Below are 15,108 nucleotides of genomic sequence, written 5' to 3'. Positions count from 1 at the left end.
ATCTGCAATTTTCTTAGTACAGCTTCTGGATTATATGATTTACTGTATTTATTTTTAAACAAGTGAAAGGTATTATCATGTTACCAATGCTGTCCTTGAAGTATCCAACATGTTATTTCTCTTCCTGCCTCCTGTAGCACAGAGTTCATCACTGAATTCTACAGCTCATCTTCTTCTCCTTCCCTGAATTTCCCTTGAAGTCTTTTGGAGTCTCTCACACTGCTGTGGGTATTCTCATGTCCTCTCCACCTCCCCACTACCATGAGCAGCCCCCTCCCTCCCTCCCGCTCTCTCTCTTCTCCTCCCTACCTCCTTCCTTCTCATCTTTCTCTTCCATACAGCTCATAAAATCATTATGTTTTCAATAAGTAAGCATACTAATTATTGAAAAGAGATAAATATTATCCTAATAATGAATCCAAAGGTTAGTTATTTTACAGATATGTACATGCAATAGTGATGGAAAACATAATGGATCTGTCTTTACCAACTGGAAAAATATTCCTCATGTTTTTCTTACAACTATAAGTGGATAACATAATGTGTTCACAGCCTTCTATTCTCCTATACAAATGTACCAGATTTGGAAAATAATTTGTGTATAGAAATGGCAAACTGACATAGTTTGGCACTAATTTCATGTTTCCAGTTCTCAGAATTCTGTCACTGATCAACAAATTAGTTCTTATATTTATTTGTGGCAAACATTTGGAAATCTCAACTTTGAATGATGATATTTTACTTCTGGAATAGTTTATTTGAAAAAAAGTTAAATATTTAGATGCAGAAAGAACATATCAATTTGTGGTTTTGAATAATTTCCTTTCAATGGAAAAATGTTTGTCATAGTTGACCTTACAATGAAATGAATAGCCCAAACTAGCATCCTATTTCTAAAACATTTGGAACATTATTCATTATTGGAACTGAAGTTAACTTGCAAACAGTACAACCTAATTTGTTATAAATTTCTACTTTTATTGGGATTTTAGTAAAATTGACTTTTTTTGATGAGCCCACATACTGGTTATTTCTGAACAAAGCATAAAGGTGAAGAATCCAGGTTCTGAAATAAAATTCCTGTCTTCAGACCTGGTACTGTACATACTGTTTTGGTAAATAAAATGAAAAGTGAGCAAAGTTATTGAAACTCTGTGACTGTCCCCTTGTCCATAAACTGGTAAGAATTAATAAGGTATATTTCTGGGATTACTGTATGGCTTAAGATACGTATGTAGAATGTTCAGAATGATGACTGCCACAGAGTGTCCAATGTTCCTGTTTCTACTATGTAAACCTAATTGTTGTTAATTCTCTTCAAATGTATTACTTAACAAATATATTTAAAATGTATGTTTTTTGTTTTTTGGTTTTTTTTTTTGGTGCTGGGGATCGAACCCAGGGCCTTGTGCTTGCAAGGCAAGCACTCTACCAACTGAACTATCTCCCCAGTCCCAAAATATATGTATTATTCCTGCTAGTTATGATCTCAAAAGCCAGTGAGTACCTATTTACTCTTCACTGAATATCCTATCAAAGTAATTTCTGGAATTTTTTTTATCAGTGTTTTATAAGGTGGAGAGATGGGGTGCCTTAGTAGGTAAACCACTATCAATATCTAATTATTATGTTCCTCTTAACATTATATTCTTTATTCTTAAAACACAGTTTATATCACAAATATCTCAGTGCATTTCTCTGGCAAGTACAGTCTTCATTTTATAATCTTACACAATCACCTTCTGTAAGGATGGGTTTGATAGAAATCCATTGTGTTCTTCTCAGCACTTAAAATAAAATAAATATAAAAGACTTTGCTATTGAGGAAAAAGATATTGTAAATTTTTCTTTGTTTGGTTTTTCAGATGTGTGTGTATGTTGTGCATGAGTTAGACACAAAAACATTTTTTGAAAGACACAGATACATTCACATGAAAATAGTTTGACCTCTATTATTGAAGCTATGAAAATAAAACACAAATACTGACACTGAGTAAATGTCATTATTACAGAGGAAGCAAAGGCAAATTAAAGGAACTAAATTGTAAAAGATTCCAACATCACTGCTTCAGGGGAGGTAGAGAACTGGGGAATGCTTGCTGTAAGTTATAGTACTTAGAATGGCTTTTGAAGAATGAGCAGGCAACTCAGATCTGAAGAGCTCACTGAGGAAAGACCCAAAGCATGTGTGAAAAATCACACAAACTTTTCAACAGGAGAGTTACCAGGGTTAGAACTGCCCTTTAGAAGAATGAAGGCTGATCACAGCTTCACTCATTCTACATTGAGAGCCATAATAAACTCCATCCAAACTTCTAGAGCTGATGAGTAAGGCAGATTCTCTCTTCCCCTCCACTCCCAGTATAACTTATTTTTATTCTAAGAGCAATTAATTTGGGGTTGACACATGACGTAAGGTGTCCAAGTGAGATAGTCCTGAGAGTTTACCAGAACTGGAGAAAGAGTACTTATTTTTGCTGTTCTTGTAAAGCTGTGAAGAGGTAAATCTGGACTGCACTGCATCATGCTTTTCTTCATTTGAAGACAACATACATTTTTGTGTACAAAGACCAGCAGAACCGAGACTAGAACTCATACTTTTAATATGTTTATTTGAACAAAATGAACTAACATCATCTAAGCATCTGGACAATAGGAGAGTCTAGTTCAATGAAAATTTCCCAATACCCACTCCCTTTTAAATTAAACTAATTTGTATTTGGTTCTTGCTTCTTAAGAATAAAAGAGCCTGAAAAATAGAATTCTTTTCAGAAATTATTTCTTCTTTGGGTAACTTGATTTAGAATGCTTCTAAGGAAGACTATGTCCAAACCCAGAGGGAAGAGTTGCTGTGACTGGTGAGTGTACTCTTCTCAGTGATGCTCATGCTACAGATGTTGCTGCCTTGGTCTATACCTGTGTTGTTCTACTTGATAGGCACTAGTCACATGCGGCTATCTAGATTTAAATTAACTCAAAGGAGTCAAAAAAATTAAGCTTCTAAGTCATACTAGCCACAATTCAAGTGCTGAATGTCTAGCAGTGACATGGCTAACAGTTACTAAATTGGGCAGAACCAATACAGAACTTTTCCATCACCACAGAAAATTCTACTAGGAAGAACTGGTCTATGGTATTTTCTTTTTCTTTTTCTTCTTTTGATTCATTGTACACAAATGGTACAACTATTGTTTCTCTGGTTGTACATGAAGTAGAGTCACACCATTTGTGTAATCATACATGTACATAGGGTAATGATGTTTGTCTCATTCTGTTATTTTTCTTTCCTTCCACCCCTCCCCACCCCTCATTTTCCTCTATAGAATCCATCCTTCCTCCATTCTTATCTCCCTCCCACTGTCCCCCACCATTATGTATCATCATCCACTTATCAGAGAAATCATTTGGCCTTTGGTTTTTTGGGAGTGGCGTATCTCACTTAGCACGATATTCTCCAACTCCATCCATTTACCTGCAAATGCCATAATTTAATTCTTCTTTATGGCTGAATAACATTCCATTGTATATATGTACCACAGTTTCTTTATCCATTCATCTACTGAAGGGTATCTAGGTTGGTTCCACAATCTAGCTATTATGAATTGAGCTGCTATACACATTGCTGTAGCTGCATCACTGTAGTATGCTGATTTTAAGTCCTTTGGGTATTGACCCAGGAGTGGGATAGCTGGGTCAAATGGTTGTTCCATTCCAAGTTTTCTAAGGAATCTCCATACTGCTTTCCAGAGTGGCTGGAAAGCAATTTGCAACCCCACCAGCAATGTATGAGTGTACCTTTTTCCCCACATTCTTGCCAATACCTTTTGTTGCTTGTATTCTTGATAATAAACATTCCAATTGGGGTGAGATGGAATCTTAGGGTAGTTTTGATTTGCATTTCTCTTATTACTAGAGATGTTGAACATTTTTTCATATGTCTGTTGATTTTTTTGTAGATCTTCTCTGAAGTGTCTGCTTATTTCCTTAGTCCATTTATTGATTGGGTTATTTGGATTCTTGGTATAAAGTTTTTTGAGTTCTTCATAGATTCTGGAGTTAGTGCTCTATCTGAAGTGTGTGTGGCTGAGATTTTCTCCCACGGTAGGTTCTCTCTTCACAATGTTGATCGTTTCCTTTGCTGAGAAGAAGCTTTTTAGTTTGAATCTATCCCAATTATTGATTCCTGCTTTAATTTATGGTGTTTTGGGAATCATGTAAGGAAGTCTGGTCCTAAGCTGACATGATGAAGATTTGGACCTACTTTTTCTTCTATTAGGTGCACTCTGGTCTAATGCCTAGGTCCTTGATCCATTTTGAGTTGTTTTGTGCAGGGTGAGAGATAGGGATTTAGGTTCATTTTGCTGCATATGGCTTTCCAGTTTTCCCAGCACCTTTTGTTGAAGAGGTTATCTTATCTCCATTGTATGTTTTTGGCACCTTTGTCTAGTATGAGAAAACTGTATTTATGTGGGTTTGTCTCTGTGTCCTCTATTGGTCTACCTAGCTATTTTGGTGCCAGTTGGTCTGTGGTATTTTCAAGGAAACACATATGTACAATTACATCAGCCAATAAAATCTCTGAGAATTTTCTTCATTAAAACACCCATATATATATATATATATATATGTATATATATACATATTTTTATGTATATATAATATACATATATGTGTATATATATATTTATTTTTTAATGGGTGAGCTCCCTTTAATGTTGTCCTTGGGAGGAGGGGCCTATAAGGGATTGTCCTGGGCCAAGCCCCCTCCCACCCCAGTAGGAGTAGGAGACCCTGCAGCTACTGTGCCTGAAGCCATGAGGGCACACAGGATAGAGGGGCAGCTGGGTGCTGGCTTGCTCCAGCCTGGAGGCGGTGGGCGGTGGCAGCGGGAGGGGCGCCCTGGCCAGCTTGCCTCAGCTCTGGGAGTAGTGCCTCTGCAGTGATTCCCTGTAGAAGCGGAAGTCGTGTTGCGAGGCAGACTGGCCTGCAGCCAGGCACTGCTGGAGCTCAGCATCAGTGTAGAGACACTTGGTGGTGGACATCACAGCACCAGCGTCCCATCAGAGTCCAGGGCACAGGTGACCCGGCAGAAGAGAGCTCGCATGGGGACACCTGCATCCACTAAGGCTAGGCAGGCAGCATTCAGGCAACAGGCCAGGAGAGAGCCTGCATCACTGACAACCTAAAGCACTACGGGGATGCAGATGCAGGGGCGCAGCGCTCCCAGTGCTACTGCCTTGCACATGTTCCTGATTAACCGCTCCTGGCTCTTCTTGGCTACACCAGGCAGCACGATCTTTGGCCTCAGGATCACTTCGAGTGTAGCCTTGTTGAAGATCTCTTTGCTGACCTTCACCTCGGGTGGCCCATACACACCGGCCAGGACAGAGGTATTACCTTGCAGAAAAGCAGAGCCATTGGGCCGGGACAGCAGGTTCTGTTCACAAGCAATGTGCCGGAGGTTTTATATATATGTTTTGGAGTGTTTTAATGAAGAAAAAAATGAAGCTCAAGGAAGTATTCTAACTTGTAGAGGTTACACAGCTCTAAGTCAATTGTTAGATACCTAAAAATTGACATATAATTGCTAGTTTTTATAGAAATAATTATGACATGAGAATACAAAAAAGGGGTGTTATGATTTGGTTATTTCATATCCCCTAAAAAGCCAATGTATTAAATGATATGGAAATCAGAGGTAAAATTATTATGAGAGTTGTAACTTCATTGGATTCATTCATTGAATGAATAATTTGAATAAACTACTGGATGATAGCTATTGGCAGGTGGGCCATAGATGGAGAAGTAGGTCACTGAGGGCATGGCCTTGGAAATCATATTCTCTCTCTCTCTCTCCCCTTCCTGCTTGCCATGAGCTCAACATTGTTCTTCCACTATGCCCTTCTACCATGATGTTCTGACTAACCTCAGACCCACAGCAATGAAGTCAGCTGACCATGGTCTGAGACCTCTAAAACTGTGAAACTAGGAGCCCAAAATAAAATTTTCCTTTTCTAAGTTGTTCTCATGGGGAATTTTAGTCACAGCAACAAAAAGTTGACTAACACAAGAGGAAAGCCAGAATAAAGGATTTATGAAAAACAATGCTTCAATTTATTTTGTAGAAAAAAGGAATTAATATGAATAATTGAATAAAAATAAAGATAAGAAGCTAAAAAAAGCAAATACTTCTACAAAAGAGGAGGTTGGTGGACATAAAGAAAGATAAGGCCTTTGATGAAAAATTTTGCATGCCTTGATAAACATTTATTATGCACTACTTTAAATGTTTTGGTTCCTGAACAAGCAGATAGTAGTCCACCCCCCCACCCCCAGATATTTTTGTCACAAGGGACATTTTAATTTCAAAGGCACTGAGTGAATAAAACTTGAAGGAAAATACAATCTCACACATTTTATTATTTATTTTGTATCATGTTTTAATTTATCTCATAGATATGTCTAGGGATACATAATTGCATATATTTGTGTGAATTATTTCCCCAGTGTTTCAAGTTCTACAGTTGTGAATATTACAAATGAGGAGTCATTTTTCAATCATCCTCATGATTGTATAAGAGATGGCTAGATGCTTTTAAAAGTCTTAATTATTAATTTTTGCCAATTTCTCATTCCAGACTTATCTAAAATGTCTTGCCTGTTTCTAATTGAGCATTTTATGGGGAGTGAAAAATTTGTCACTGGACTTTGCTACAGTTTTCTTTTTTGATGAATTTGAGATACAAGTGAGCAAAAGCACAATCATTTATTTCTTATACAATTTTCAAATTAGTAACATTTTCTTATTATACTGTTCATGAAACCAAATGATATATTTCCTTCTTATTTATTGTACTTATTTACTGTGCTTTTTTTAATCGTAGGAATCATTTGGTCCATTTTCATTTAACTAAGAAATCAGAAATCTAAAATCATGAAGTCCTATGTTCAGGGTTATATATTAGGGACAGGGTTAAGAGCAGAACTCAAGTCTCCTTTTGCCTGTTCAATTATTTTACATTGCATTATTTGGCTAATGTTAATAATTCTTATCACAAATGCTGCACCATTTTTCTCAGCAATTCATACTGCCAATATATATACTCAAACTACCACATGTTAGGCACTGGGTTGGACACTTTTAAATAGTATGTTTCTTGTCCTACAAGGCAAACGTTTTTCACACTTGATATGAAAAAAATGAAGGTCAAAGAAGTATTCTAACTTGTAGAGGTTACATAGCTCTAAGCCAAGCAGGAATTCTCAGCCCTGTCTATCTAATCCTCACTTATGAGGTTATTTTACCTTATTTTCACAATTGATACTTACACTTAGCTGTAATTACCTATCATGCTAATTACATGAAAATTTCATATGCAATCAGTGAGACCAACTTCTCATTTATTGAACTGTAAAGTTCAAATAATTTTGTCCATTGATTCCAACTTAACCATATTTAAATTTTGAATAAAAATTACTTAGGAACATTAATTTCTGTTATGCTTGATTTTAAAATGAAAAATTATACATTATGAATCTGTATTCTTTATCACAAGAAATTTTACTATTCTAAACCATTTAGTTCTTGGTAAATATTATGGTATTTAATCAACTATAAAATGCTTAATTACCTGGAGTACCACTTTTAAAAAACATCACTAGTTAAGCTATAAATATTATCCACTAGACCCATTCAGATTTTTGCTGCATTTTAAAGAAATGAGCATCTTAGAACTGATTAAATATAGTTTAAATTAACTTTTAAAATCAAAATTATTAAATCTATCAAATGCCATCATTCAAAAAATAAATTATAGTAAAAAATTACACCTTATTTTAAAAAAGAGATGAAATTTCTAATATTTTGAGGATCAAATATTGGTTTGATTTTACTATGTTTTCAAATTTAGTAGGGTAGATATTATGAGAAAAATAAGGCAAATAAATAAAAAGAGTCCTTACAATTTTCAAATCTTGCTTACAGCATAGTTTATATTCTGTTCCAACCCAATATTTTATCAAACTTATTTTCAAAGTAAAAACTCAATGGATTGATGATTTCCACTAAGAAGAAAAGCAAAACATGATATATAAAAGAGAATTTAGAATTTTAAAAATCCCATAATGAATTATTAAACAAAAGACTTTAGTATAAAGTTTAATGTTCCTTCCAAAAATGACAAAATTATCTTAGTCTGTTCTCTTCCTAAAGTTTTAGCCTATGGTCTTGTTAATCATGACCAAGTATCAATCACTAATATTAATCTTTAAAAAATCTATAATAATTGATTTGTGAAAATAATATTGCCTAAATATAAATCTATGACTTTGAAAAAATTTTAACTTAATATAAACTTTAAAGTCAATGCAAATTTCTGGTTTTATGTCCAATAGGTATAGATCTTGAAAATATTTAACCCCATCTTAACTACAAGAAAAAGGTGAACAAAGTAAAATGAAAATGGTTTTCTTAGATCCATCAGAGATTTAAAGCTTCAGGGTGAAATGATGTCATAAAATCTAGGGATAATGCAAAATATATAAATTCACAGCCTGTATTAGCATCCTAGGAGCAGAAGGCAGTGGAGTCAGTAACTAATAGGAATACTGAAGTGGCACTTTTGATGAGTTGTTGGAGGCATAAATTTCTGGAAGCTGAGAGTAGAGCGCTGTGTGAGTTAAGAACTCTAGGGATCCATCTCAGGGGGATCCTATACTTTCATGGGTTTTTTTCCCCCCCAGGGACCCAACTAGGTTCTCTGAGTGAAGATTAGAGACAAATTCCCTCTTGTTTAAGTAAGGAGAGGGTGGAAGGGCAACAGTGGAAAGGAAAGAAGGTATTTTGAAATATGCCCAAGGCAAAAGTAACAATTTTGATACATATACAGAGCATTCTTCATAACAAAAGCCTTGGGATAGAGATGGAGGTCAGTGGTAGAGCAACTGCTTAGCACGTAGAGACCCTAGTTTCATTCTCCAGTATGCAGAAAGAAAAAAGAAAGAAACATAACAATAGACATTCCTCCAAGGGAAAATATTTTACAGAGATTCTCTGACCTGGGATGGGCAACTAGCAAATCTCAGCCTTCTATAGCCTTCCTTTATCCCTACAAGGAAGGGAATAAAAAATGATAAGAAATCTTTCTAGAAATCACAGTACATGGGAATTAGGCCCTTAAAACATGAGATGTGAACACACATTTACAGAACACTTCTGTACAACACCTTACCACCACATCATCAGTATAAGAACAGTGGATTAGAACTGAGGGAGTTGAAGGACAGACAGTATTTTAAAAAGGGTTGTTAGGAGACTCCAAGACAAGAGGAGAAAGAAAAATAAGCCTCTGACATCTGAGGCAACAACAAATATTAAACAGAGATCAATTCAGCCAGATTAACATAAAACCTCACACAAAAATCATAATTATGCAATTTCTAAATTCTAATCCATCATTCCAGCTTTCAACAAAATTACAAAGCATGCTAAAAGTCAAGGGAAACATAGTTTGAACAGCCAAAGCAAACACAGTCTTAGACTCAGATATGACACATATTTAGGAATGACTGGATAAAGTAACTATGAGTAATATGTTAAAGGCTCTAAAGTAAAAAGCTGACAGTATATCAGAACAAATGTGTAATGTAACAGAGAAATGGAGATGGAAACTCTACAAAAGAATAAAATGGGATACTAGAAATGAAAAGTACAATAACCAAAATGAAGAATGTCATTATGGACTGGAAATTGCTGAGAAAAGAATCAATGACCTGAGACATGTCAATAGAAACTTCCCAGAAAGAAAGGCTTAAAAAAATGTTTACATAAAACAGAATGCCTCAAAACTTCAGGACAATTACAAAAGGTATAACTTATGCTTATTAAGAATACCATAATATCAAGAAAGGAAAAAAGTAAAGGAGATTAATTTGGAAAGAGTAGCTGGGAATTATTGAAAATTAACTACAGATACTAATCCACAGATACAGAAATCTCAGAGAACAAAAATCAGAATAAATATAACAAACTAAACTAAACATGTGGGCATATCATGTTCAAATTACAGAAAGCCAAAGATAGAGATTACCAAAGAATCCAAAGGTGGGGGAAGGGATCCTTTATCTATGGAGTAACAAAATTAAGAATTACATCAGATTTCTTGTCAGAAACTAAGCAATTGAGAACAGAGTACAGTCAAGTGTTGAAATTATTGCAAGAAAAAAAAAATACAATTAGAAATCTGTATTCCGTAAAATCATCCTTCAAACATGAAGTAAAAAATAAAGACTTGCAAAAATGTTTTAAAAAGTTTTTGAACAAGAAAGAAATGGATATAGGTCAGAAACTTTGGTCTATATTAAGGAAGGAATGTATGAAGGTAAAATAAAATATTTTATATTGCACATTATTAACTGATATAATAGGTAACACAGATGATAAAAGGATAATAAAGCAATATTATGAATAACCCTTTGTTCACAAGTTTAAAAACAGATAAAATGAATCATTCCTTCGAAAAACAAAAACTACTAAAACACACACAGTAGAGGTAAATAATCTGAATAGGTCTATATATATTGAAACAAACTGAATCAATAATGAATAACTTTCTAAGAAAGGCAGCATCAGGTCCAGATGGTTTCACTGGTGAATTTTACCAAACACTTAAAGAGGAATAGTATCAACACTCTCCCAAAACAAGTTTTTTAGAATATTTTAGTTCATTCTATGAGATTGGCATTATTATACTACTAAAACCAGATAAAGACATTATAGGAATAGATATATTTCTATACTCATATCTCTCATGAACATAGATCCAAAAATTTTCAATAAAGTATTATCAAATCAAACACAACGATATAAAAATATTATGCAACAAAAGCAAATGGGATTTATTCCAGACACATGAGGCTGGTTCAACATCTGCAAATTAGTTCATGTAATCTATCACAACAACCAGTTGAAAAAAGAAAATTCACATGATCATACTGATGCAGAAAAAGTATTTGACAAAATCCAATTTATAATGATTCTCAGGAAAGGAAAACTCCTCATTTTGATAAAGAACACAAATATACAATCTATAGTTAACAACAAATTGAAATGATGGGGAAAAAGATGCAGTTTGCTATGACAGATAACAAGGCAAGGCTGTTTCCCTCTTACCTCTCCTATTTGACATCACTCGGAATGTCCAACTTAATGCAATGAGACATGAAAAACAAACCAAATGTATACAGATTGAAAATAAAGAAAAAACCATGTTTGTTCACAAATCACATGATCATCTGTAGAAAAATCTCAAAACATCAACAATGACAACAAAACTGTTGGAACCAATTAACTATTATGGCAAGTCTGCAAGAAACGAGGTTTTTTTTCCTTTTTTTTTTTTTTTTGGTGCTGGGGGTTGAAACCAGTCTCACACAACACATGCTAAGCACACAGAACTATGCCCCCAGCAACATACAAGGTTAATATTCAGAAGTCAACTGCTTTTCTATATACTAGTAGTGAACTAATAGAATTTGAAATTAAAAACATAATAACATTAATAATAATACCAAAAACCAAAATAGTTAAGAATAAATCTAACAAATATATAGAATTTAAATGAGGAAAACAATAAAACTTTGAAAAAACCCAAAAAATTCTAAGTGGAAAAGATTATTTGCCTTCATGGATAGAATTCAGTATAGTTCATATGAGAATTCTTCCCTACCTGAAATATAGATTCAACATAACCCCAGTCAAGATCTCAGTAAGTTATTTGGTAGCTATAAACAAACATTTTAAAATGGAAAGGTAAAAGACAGATAAGACAACCTTCTAGCAAAGAAGAACTTGAGGACAATATTACCTGACTTTAAGAACTACCATAAAGCTTCAGTGATCAAGACAGTGTGGTATTGGCAAAGCAAAAACAAACAGACCAATGGAACAAAATAGAGTCCAGAAATAAGCCCACACAAATACAGTCATATATCCTTTGATAAAGGAGCTAAGCAATTCACTGGAAAATAGATGGAAGCCCTTTTGACAAGTGTTGCTGGCAATGTTAGGTCTTCATATGCAAAGTAATGAATCTAAATAAAGACCTTATATATTTCACTAAAATTAACACTGATCTAAATGTAATGTTCAACCTTGCAAAATTTTTGTAAAATAGCATAAGAGAAAATCTAGGTGACATGGGTTTGACAGTAAGTTCTTCGATATAAAGTTAAAAGCATAATCCACAAATGATATTGCTAATACATTTAACTTCATTAAAATTAGAACCTTCTTTGCCATGAAGGACATCAATAAGTGAATTGAGACAAATCACAGATTAGGGGAACTATCTGCAAAATGCTGAATCTGACAAGTGTAGTAGTTTTTACACACACACACAAAAAATTCTTACCATAAGATCCAGCTAACATGCTCCTACATATTCACCCAATTGAATTAAAAACAGGTTCACAAAAAATTCTGCATACAAATGTTTATATGAGCTTTATTGACAATCACCACAACTTGGAAGCAACCAAAATGTCCTTCAATAAACGAACTATAGTTCAACCACAAAATGGAATATTTTTTAAGTTTTTTAAATTTGTTCTAATTAGTTATACATGACAGTAGAATGCATTTATGCATTTTGATAAATCATACATAAATAGACCACAACCTCCCATTTCTCTAACTGCACATATTGCAGGACCTTATCAGTCATGCAGTCATACATGTACATGAGGTAATGTCTGTTTTACTCTACTATCTTTCCTACCCTCAAACCCCTTCCCCTCCCTTCACTTCCCTCTACCTAATCTAAAGTAACGTTATTCTTTCCTAGCTTCACACCCTTATTGTGAATTAACATTGGTATGTCAGAGAAAACATTTGGTCTTTGATTTTTTGGGTTTGGTTTTTTTCGCTTAGCATGATATTCTCTAACTCCATACATTAACCAGCAAATGCCATAAGTTTATTCTTTAAAATTAAGTAATATTTCATCATATACATATACAACATTTTCTCTATCCATTCATCTGTTGAAGGATACCTAGGTTGATTTCATAGTTTCGCTATACAAGTGGAATATTATTCAAAGATAAATAAACTTCAAGTCAGAAAAAGACAAGGAAGAATCAAAAATGCATTTTCTAAGTAGAAGAAGTCAGTCTGAAAAGTCCACATATAGTATGATTCTAACTACATGATATTTTGCAAAAGGCAAAATGATCGAGATAATTAAAAGATTACTAGTTACCAGGGGTTGGATGTGGGGAGGAAAGAACAGATAAAGTGCAAAGCATAGAGAATTTTTAAGAGAGTGAAACTATTCTGCATTATACTATAATGGTGGTGTTTAAGTTAGTTTTTCCGATGCTGTGACCAAAAACCTGATAAGAACAATTTTAGAGGAGGAAAGAGTATTTGGCACTCACAGTTTCAGAGGTCTCAGTCCACACATAGCTGGCTCCATTGCTTTGGGCCCTAGGTGAGGTGGAACATGATGGCGGAAGAGTGTGGTGGAGGAAAGCAGCTAAGGACATGGCAATAAGAAAGCAGAGAGAGAGACTGCTCTCTTCACCACAAAGAAAATATGAACCCCAAAGCATGCCCCCAGTGATCCACCTCCTCTAGCCATACTCTGCCTGCCTACAGTTACTACCTAGTTAATTCCTTTCAGGGAATTAATGCACTGATAAGGTTAAGGCTCTCATAATCCAATCATTTAACCTCTACACTTTCTTGCATGTCTCCATATGAGCTTCTGGGAAATACCTAATATCTAAACCATAACATGACATTTTGTAATTACTAACCACTGAACTTTACAACAGAGTAAACCTTAATGTAAACCGTGGACCATATTAATAATGTGTAAACAGAGGTTCATACTTCAATGTATTAATAGTGGAAGACAGCGGTCAACAAAGGAACTTTGTATTATCTGCTTTATCTTTCTATGATCTAAAACTGTTCTAAAAATTCAATTAGTTTCAAAAAATGTGAAGAAGAAATTAAAATTCAGTTTGGCCCTTGTAAGCACAGAGCATCAATTAGAGCTCCTCATATGGTAAAGAAATGCAACAAGCTGCTGCTACTTTTGGACACCACACTGGGATCTTAAATGCCAGGGAATACGCAAATTCAAAAACCTTTATTCCCATTTTGACATTAGGCTTGCAAGTTGCACATAGCTTAAAAAGAAAAGCTTTGTCCTCAGCTTACTTGTTTTATCAATAAAGGTGAAGGAATAGAAAAATCTTAAAATGACTTTCCACAACAAAAAGAGGTTTAATTTTGATGTAATGAAAATAAATGAAACTTAAATTCCTTAGTAGCTATAACCTAAAATCAAGAATAAGCACTCCAGGACAGAAGAATAGAGGTTTCGTGAATTAGACAAAGGGAAATGAAGGGAAGGGAGGGGAGATAGGAATAGGAAAGCCAGTAGAATGAATCAGACGTAACATTCCTATGTTCATATATGAATATACTCTCGGTGAAACTCCATTTCATGTACAACCACAAGAATGGGATCCTAATAAGAATAAAATACTCCATGTATGTATATAATGTCAAACTACTCTCTTCAAGAACAAATTTTTTAAAAATAAGATAAAGAATAAGCACCCCTTAAATCCTAGGCGTGGTCATCAGTGCTCTACATGAATACATGCAGCTGAATCCTCAAGTTAACGGTGTCAGTTATGTGCAACCATTCTCTCTACTTTATGACCAGGGAAGCAAATCCCAGAGAGGCTACATCATCCAGGCTTGGGGACACAGATTTCACACGGGTATATGTGGATTCTAAGCCTTTGTCACAGTGCCACACTTCTCAGTTCTGAGAAAACTGGTATAAAATTTACATGAGGAGGATATTTCAGTAGTGTTTAGCAAGATTCACTGCAACAATGTAGCTAATACTAAGACACATGAAAATGCGCCAGTGTTTATCAATCTGAGATAATACTCTGAGCAAGTATTTTTGTAGGCATAAGTGCTAAATTACTGCTATCTTGGAAGAACCGTGTGCATGAACACACAGGAGAACATGTGTTTGTATACAATGACAAAGGTAGAGAAGCAGGAGGAGGAGGAGAGGA

General features: G+C 34.7%; 1 protein-coding gene and 1 pseudogene across 27 annotated transcripts in view; both read right to left on the bottom strand.

Moving 5' to 3' along the window:
• Positions 1-15,108, bottom strand: part of HDAC9 (histone deacetylase 9) — a 926,898-nt gene that overhangs the window by 393,594 nt on the left and 518,196 nt on the right. The gene's annotated exons all lie outside the window — the stretch shown is intronic.
• Positions 4,705-5,464, bottom strand: LOC306668867 (exosome complex component RRP46-like; annotated as a pseudogene). The gene has a single exon. The product of its transcript is annotated as an exosome complex component RRP46-like (transcript).

Source organism: Sciurus vulgaris (genome assembly GCF_902686455.1).
Source record: "Sciurus vulgaris genome assembly, chromosome: 8".
Classification (NCBI taxonomy): Eukaryota; Metazoa; Chordata; class Mammalia; order Rodentia; family Sciuridae; genus Sciurus; species Sciurus vulgaris.
Note: the sequence above shows the minus strand (reverse complement) of the source record. Positions and strands in the feature narration are given on the sequence as shown.